The 9,537-nt window shown below is 12.9% G+C and overlaps 2 pseudogenes; both read right to left on the reverse strand.

Annotated features, from left to right (window-relative positions):
* Positions 1–665: 665 nt before the first annotated feature.
* On the reverse strand, positions 666–3,091 carry LOC126878026 (NADH-ubiquinone oxidoreductase chain 4-like; annotated as a pseudogene).
* Positions 3,092–6,393: 3,302 nt separating this feature from the next.
* Positions 6,394–7,320, reverse strand: LOC126878024 (NADH-ubiquinone oxidoreductase chain 1-like; annotated as a pseudogene).
* Positions 7,321–9,537: the final 2,217 nt, after the last annotated feature.

Raw genomic sequence — 9,537 nt, forward strand, 5'->3', positions numbered from 1 at the left:
ATGCTCTAAAAAATAAGCTATTTAAATTCTTTAATTAAACTTTTTTTATATATATATATATATATATAACTTAAATTATATTAATATTATTAATATTAATAAATATACATACAATAATAATAATAAAGAAATTTTATATACAAAATTTATCTCTAATATATCACAAATAAATCTTATAATTTTTCCTATAAATTTTTCTAATAAACCTTTTTCAAAATAAAATTCATAATAAATTATTTTATTTATTAATTGATTAGCTATAAACTTATAAAAAAATTCTATTATAAAAAATCTTTTAATAAATATTTTTCCTTTTTTTAAAAAATTAATATTTAATATTAATATTGAAAATATTAATCCTAATAAAATTATTTTAAATACAAAATATTTATAAATATAAATTAAATTAATATTTAAATGATAAAAAAATAAATTAAAAATAAATTTTCTTAATATTAATATTATAATTAAAATTATTGATATAACTCTAATCATAATACAATCTTCATTTAAATATATTAAATTTATTATATAATTATTATTTATTATTATATATATTGAACGAAAAGAATAAGATACAGTAAAAATAGTTCCAAAAATTAAATTTATTATTCTAAAAATTCTTTTTATTCTTAAAAAATAATATTCAATAATTAAATCCTTAGAATAAAATCCCACTAAAAATGGAAAACCACATAATATTAATAATGAAAATATTATTAATAATCCTTTTATAGGATATAAAAAAAATATACCAGAATAAAAACGAAAATTTTGAATACCATTTATATAATGAATTATTCTTCCCACACATATAAATATTATAGATTTAAAAAATGCATGAATAAACAAATGTAAAAATGTTAAATCTGTTATCCCTAAAGAATAAATTCTTATTATAAATCCTAATTGTCTTAATGTTGATAAAGCAACAATTTTTTTAAAATCTATCTCAAAGTTAGCTATAATTCCTGAAATTAATATTGTTATTCTTGAAATTATCAAAATAAATCTTTTATATTTAAAATCAATTATTATTTCATAATTAATTAATAAATAAATTCCAGCAGTAACTAAAGTAGATGAATGAACTAATGAAGAAACAGGAGTTGGAGCTATCATTGCAGCAGGTAATCAAATTATAAATATTAATTGAGATCTTTTTGTAAACACTATTAAAAAAAATATCATTAAAATTAAAAAATTTATTCTATATAATATTAAATTTCATCTACCAAAAATCACTATAAAAGAAATAATTATTAATAATCTACAATCCCCTAAACGATTTAAAATAACTGTTAATATTCCAGAATTAAATGATAAAAATTTTTGATAATAAATAATTAAACAATAAGAAATTAATCCTAATCCATCTCACCCTAATAATAAAGTTAATATATTAGGTCTTAAAATTAAAAAAATTATTGAAATTAAAAATATTAATATTAAATAATAAAAACGATTAACTAAATATTTATTATTCAAATTTATATATCTAATCCTATATAATAAAATAAAAGAACTAATTAACATTACCAAAAATACAAATATTAATAATTTAAATCTAATTATAAAAATTAAATTTATTTTTATTGAATTTATACTATAAATTATTCATTCATAAATAAATAATTTATTAATAAATAAAATATAAAAACTAAAAAATATAAAAATAAATCTTATAATTATTAAAATAATACCAGATACTATTATTTTCATTTAATTTAAAATATAAATTTATATATCATTGAAATCACAATTCAATATTTTATTTTAAACTATTTAAATAAAAAAATAATTTAAAAATAAAAATATTTAAGGGTAAAAAATGTAAAATTAAACTAAAATAATTTATTAACTTTCTATTTAATAAATTAATTTTTAAATAAAAAATTTTTCCATACTGTATAAATCTAAATAAATAAATTGAATAAATAAATCTTACTAAACAATAAAATAATAAAATTAAAAATAAATATTTACATCAACTAATTAATCTTATTAATAAAAAAATTTCACTTACTATATTTAAAGATAAAGGAGCACCAGAATTATAAATACATATTAAAAATCACATTATTGTTATTGAAGGTATTAAATTCATTACACCTTTATTAATAAAAACAATTCGTGTTCTAGTTTGTAAATAAATTATATTAACTAAATAAAATAATCCAGAAGAAACTACTCCATGAGAAATTATTATTATTAATCTTCCCAAAATTCCAATTTTTTTACCTATTAATAAACCTAAAGATATAATTCCTATATGAACAACTGAAGATAAAGCAATAATTAATTTTATATCAAATTGAAATAAACAAATTAATCTTAAAATAACTATTCCAATTAAATTAATTATAAACAAATAAAATTTTATAAATTTAAATATAATTTTAAACACTAATAAAAAACGTAATATTCCATATCTCCCTAATTTTAATATTACTGAAGCTAAAACTATTGATCTAAAAAACGAAGCTTCAACATGAGCTTTAATTAATCAACCATGAAATAAATATATAGGAATTTTAACTAAAAATGATATCAATAAATATATGAAACCAAATTTATCAAATTTAATTATCAAAATTTCTAAAATAAAAAAATTAATTCTATTTCTAAAATTTAATAATTTAAAAATTAAATATAATATAGGTAATGAAAAAACTAATGTATAAAATATTAAATAAAATGCAGATAAAACTCGATCTTCTGAATATCCTCATTCTATAATTATATAAAAAATTAATAATAATCTAGATTCATATATAAAATAAAATGTTAATAAATCTACACATATAAAATTTATTAATATAAAAAATATTAATATTAAATTTAAAAATAAACAATTTTTTTTATATTCTTTTAAATTTATAAAAATTACTCCAAATACTCAAAATATTATTAAAATTAAATAATTTGAATAATAATTATTTCCTAATCCTCCAACTAAATTAATTCACTTTAATCAATTTATATTCATTAAAAAATTTAATCTCAATAAAAATATTAAATTTCTTAATATATAAAAACTTATAAACTTAAACAAAATAATAATAACAATTACAATTACAACTTCATTCATTTTTAAATTAAATTTATAATATTAATTTTTTGATGACCATATTCATAATTTATTCTTACTAATAATGATAAACCTAAAACTCCCTCACATACAGAATAAATTAAATAAATTAAATAGATTCATCTATTAAAATCAATTAAAATTATATAAAATAAAATTATTGAAATTAAATATTCTAAACCAACTAAAAAATTTAAAAAATAAATATTACTATTTAATAAAATAACTAAAATTAATAAAATAAAATTCAAAATAAAAAATTCTAAAATAAACTTAATATTAATTCAACTTAAAAAAAATTAAATTTTTAAAAATAATATTAAATTTCAAAAAAATTATTAATAACACCTATAATTAAAAAAATTATTGTTTTTATTTAAACTATTTTTTGTTAAATACTTAATAATCACAATTTTTTAAAAAAAAATTATTTTTATAAATAAAAAAATTTTTAAAATATAATCAACTAAAAAAATTAATAATAAAAAATTATTTTTCAAAAAAAAATTCATAAAAATATTTATAATTCCCAAAATTATTATTTTTATTTAAACTATTTTTTATTAAATATTAAATAATAAATTAAAAAAAAATATTATTTTTACAAATAAAAAAATTTTTAAAAATATAATCAACCAAAAAAAAATTAATAATAAAAAAATTATAATTCAAAAAAATTTTAAAAAAATATCTATAATTCCCAAAATTATTGTTTTTATTTAAACTATTTTTTGCTAAATTTATAACTATTAAATTTAATAAAAACTAATTTTATAATTAAAAATTTTAAAAAATCCAATAAAATAATATTATATTAAATTTTTTTAAAATTTAAATTAATAAATTTAAAATAAATAATAAATAATAAAAATTTTTTTTAAAAAAAAATTATTATTAATACTTATTAAATAATCAAAATTTCTAATAAAAAATAAATTAATTAAATAATTAAAACTTAATATAATTAAAATTAAAAAAAAATAATTTTTTTTTCTAATAATTTTAAATTTCAAAAAAAAAATTAATATACCCTAATTTAAAAAATTATTAATTATTAATTTTATTTATTTTTTAATAAATTTACTTTATTAGTTATATAGTTTAATAAAAACATTAATTTTGTAAATTAAAAATTTAAAAATTTTAATATAACTAAAATAATTTAAATTATCATTCTATTATTAATGAAAACTTTGATAATTTTATTTTTCCTTATATTAATAAATTTAAATATTAATTTAATTTTAATCTTAAATTATTTTTATTTAAATACCTTTATATCACCTTTAAAACAAATATTATACTTAATTTTTTATATTATTTTTATATCAATAAATATTTTAACATACAAACAAATAATTTCATTAAACTTATATATTTTATTAATTATTTTTATTAGAGGAATTTTAATTTTATTTTCTTATTTTATTAGTTTAATTAATAAACCATTTAAAAAAACAAATTATTTAAATCTTTTTATTATATATTCAATTTTAATATTAACTTCTTTATTCATAATTAATAATTATAATATAAATATTAAAATATTAAACTTTAATTACAATAAAAATAATAAAATTTTTAATATAAAAAAATTATATTTAAATCCTAACTATTATATTCTTTTAATATTTATTATTTTTTTAATTATAATATTATTTATTATAACAAAAATTTGTTATATTAAAAATAAAAACTTACGAGCAAAAAAATGAAAAAAATAATTTCATTAATTTATAAAATACATATAATAAATTTACCAATATCATTTATTAATTTACCAACACCAATTAATATTAATTACTTATGAAATTTTGGATCAATATTAGGAATATTCTTAATAATTCAAATTATCTCAGGATTATTTTTATCAATACACTATTGTCCAAATATTAATATTGCATTTTATAGAATCTCAAATATTATAAAAGATATAAATTCAGGATGATTAATTCGTTTAATTCATATAAATGGTGCATCATTTTATTTTTTTATTATATATTTACATATTGCACGAAATATATTTTATTATTCATTTAAATTATTACAAGTTTGATTAATCGGAGTTTCAATTTTATTTTTATCAATAGCAACAGCATTTCTTGGTTATGTATTACCATGAGGTCAAATATCTTTTTGAGGAGCAATAGTAATTACTAATTTAATTTCAGCAATTCCATATATTGGACAATTTATAGTTGAATGAATTTGAGGAGGATTCTCAATTAATAATGATACATTAAATCGATTTTACTCATTCCATTTTATTTTACCATTTTTAATTTTAATAATAGTATTTATTCACTTAATTATTCTTCATATTTCAGGATCATCAAATCCAATTCATTCAAAACTAAATATTTATAAAATTAACTTTCATCCATATTTTTCAATTAAAGATTTAATTACAATAATTTTAACTTTTATTTTATTTATATTAATTAATTTACAAATACCTTATATCTTAGGTGATCCAGATAATTTTAAAATAGCAAATCCAATAATTACACCAATTCATATTAAACCTGAATGATATTTTCTATTTGCATATTCAATCCTTCGAACAATTCCAAATAAATTAGGAGGAGTAATTATACTTTTTATATCAATTTTTATTTTATATTTAATTCCTTTAATTAATTTAAATAATATAAAAAATAATAAATTTTATTTTATAAATAAAATTTTTTATTGATGATTTATTAATATCTTTATTATACTAACTTGATTAGGAAAACAAATAATTGAATATCCATATACAAATTTAAATATATTATTTACATCATTATATTTTATATACTTAATTTTATCATTTATAATAAATAATATTTGAGATATTTTATTAAAAAAAAATAATTAGTTAATGAACTTGAATAAGTATATGATTTGAAATCATATTATAGAAATAAAATTTTCTATTAACTTTAAATTATTATTAATTATTAATATAAATTAAAATTAATTATACTAATTTAATTTATTAATCTTTTTATTTCAAATTTAAAATTTATTAAATAAATAAATAATTTATCTTATAAAATTTATATATATATACATATAATTTATTTACAAATTTTATAAAAATTAAATTTTTAAAATAACTAAATTTATAAAAATAAATTTTTATATACTTAAATATAATAATTAAAATTAATATATATATATATATATATATATATAAATATACATAATATATATATATATATATTTTATAATTTTTAAATTAATAAAATTAATTTTAAATTTATAAATAATATATATATATACTAAACCAATTTTCTTAAATCAAAAATTTTTATAAAATAAAATTAAAATACTATTAAAATAATAAATTCTTTTATTAAATAAATAAATATTAAATATATTAAAACTAATAATAATAATTCTACTCAACATATTATTATCAATTTATCATATCGAATACGAGGTAATACACCACGAATTATAATTAATAAAACTAAATGAAATAAATAAACTATCATAAAACTAATTGATCATCAATTAAATCCAAAAAATATTATTGTTAATAATAATCTTATAATTATAATATTTAAATATTCAGATAAAAAAATCAAAACAAATAACCTCCTAAAATATTCAATATTAAATCCAGAAACTAATTCTGATTCACCTTCAATTAAATCAAACGGAACTCGATTTAAATCAATTAACACTCTAATTAAAAAAATAATATATAAAGGATATATAAAAAAAAAAAAATAAATATTATATTGAAATTTTATAAATATAAATAAAGAATAATTTTCAATTAAAATTATTAATATAAAAAAAATTAAAAACAATAAAATTTCAAATGAAATTATCTGAGAAACTGAACGTAATGAACCTAAAATAGAATAATTACACAAAGATACTCAACCAATTATTACAATTGGATAAACTATTAATCTCAAAATCAATATTAATATAATAATTCTATAATCAATAAAAAAAAAAGTATATATTCAAGGATAAATAAATCATAATATTAATGATAAAAAAAATATAATTATTGGACTATATAAATACAAATTATTAAAACTTAAAAAAAAAAATTCTTTAGATATTAATTTTAAAGCATCCCTAAAAGGTTGAAATAATCCCTTAATTATTAATTTATTAGGACCTTTTCGTAATTGTATATAACCCAATATTTTACGCTCAAATAAAGTTAAAAAAGCAACTCTAATCAAAATTATTAATATTATTAATAAAAAATTTAAAAAATAAATTATTATATATTATAACTTTACTATAATCTATTTAAATTCTAAATTTAATGCACTTTATTTGCTAATATAACCAAAATTATTAATTAATATTTATAATATAATTTAATTAAAAATTATAGTCCTTTCGTACAAATAATTTATTTATTTTTATAGATAGAAACCAATCTGACTCACGTCGATTTGAACTCAAATCATGTAAGATTTTAAAAGTCGAACAGACTTAATTATTAAACTTCTGCATTTAAAATTTATCTTAATTCAACATCGAGGTCGCAAACATCTTTATTAATATGATCTTTAAAAAGATATTACGCTGTTATCCCTAAGGTAATTTATTCTTTTAATTTATAATACAAGATCAAAAATTATTCTTTAATTAAAGTTTATATTCAAAATAAAGTTTTATAAATTTACTAATCCTCCCAATTAAATATTTATATTCAAAAAACTTATAATCTAAATATAAATATAAAATTCTATAGGGTCTTATCGTCCCATAAACAAATTTTAGCATTTTTACTAAAAATTTAAATTAATTAAATATATATGAGACAGTATATATCTCATTAATTCTTTCATTCTAGTTTTTAATTAAAAAACAATTGATTATGCTACCTTTGTACAGTCAATTATACTGCAGCCATTAAATAATTAAATCATTGGGCAGATAGACTTAAAATTAAAATCAATAAGCCATGTTTTTGATAAACAGGTGAATATATTAAATTTGCCTAATTCCTTATATATATATTTATATTCCAAAATTCATTAAAAATAAAAATTTTAAACATAAATTATTACTAATATAATCATTATATTTAATTTAAATAAATTATAAATTATTTTTTTTTAATAAATATATATTATATCAATTTTACATAAATTTTTAAAATAAAATTACTAAATTATTAAATACTTATTAATAAAAATTATTACTAAACCAATATAATTATTATAATTTAAATTTTTAAAAATAATAATAATTAAATTATATATTTAAATTTATAGTTTATCCCATAAATTTTTTATATAAAAATATAAAAAATTATAAAATAAATTTTTTATATTTTTTATATATAAATTAAATTTATTTCAAAAAAAACTAGATATAAAAAAAATCGATTAACATTTAATTTCTAAATATAAATTATAATTTTTTATTCAACAAAAACATAATTATATATTTAACTCTTTTTATTTCGAGACTAATAAATTATTATATTATATTAATTAACCCTGATACAAAAGGTACAAAACTTATTTTACTTATAAAATTCTTCTAAATTTCATTCACATTACTAAATCTATAAATTATTTTATTATTTCATAAATATTACTCTAATAATTATTTTTTATATAATTTTACAAAAACATAATTTAATAAATTTTAAAAACTTAATTATCAAATTTATTATTTTAAAAATAAAAAATTTAACTTAAATAATTTTATTATAAATAAAATATTATAAAAACTAATTTTTTATCTAAAAACATTTTCCAATATTTTTACTATGTTACGACTTATTCCATATAAATGAAATTGACGGGCAATTTGTACACTTTCCAAAACTATTTTCAAATTAATTAATTTATTAATTTTACTTTTAAATCCTCTTTCAAATTAATATTAAAATATAATTATCAAAAAATTAAATTTATTATAACTCATAAATTCTTAAATATGTTACATTTTGATTTGAATTAAAATTTTTTATTAAATTTTTATTAAAATTAATTTTATATAATAATATACAACAATACATAAACTTAATTTAAGTTCATCTTATCGTGGATTATCAAATTAAACTACAAGTTTCTCTAATAAGAATGAAAAGCCGCCATATAATTTAATTTTAATGATTCAACATTTAATAATAAATTAAATACTATTATTTTATATAATAGGGTATCTAATCCTAGTTTATTAATTTATCTTATTATATCTATAAATATAAAATTTAATTTAATTATAAATTAAATTTCACCTAAAATATATAATTTTAATTAAATAATTCTATTTTAAAAATTTTCTTTTTTTTATATATATATAAATTAATATAATTAATTTACAAATTTAGTCTAACCGCTATTGCTGGCACTAAATTAATCATTATTAATATTTTTTTCTAAATTTAACTTTCATTAATTATCTAAATTTAATTATTAAAATAAAATAAATTTTTAATTTTAAATCATTATTTATTAATACAAAAA

This window comes from Bombus huntii, unplaced genomic scaffold (genome assembly GCF_024542735.1).
Source record: "Bombus huntii isolate Logan2020A unplaced genomic scaffold, iyBomHunt1.1 ctg00000333.1, whole genome shotgun sequence".
NCBI lineage: Eukaryota > Metazoa > Arthropoda > Insecta > Hymenoptera > Apidae > Bombus > Bombus huntii.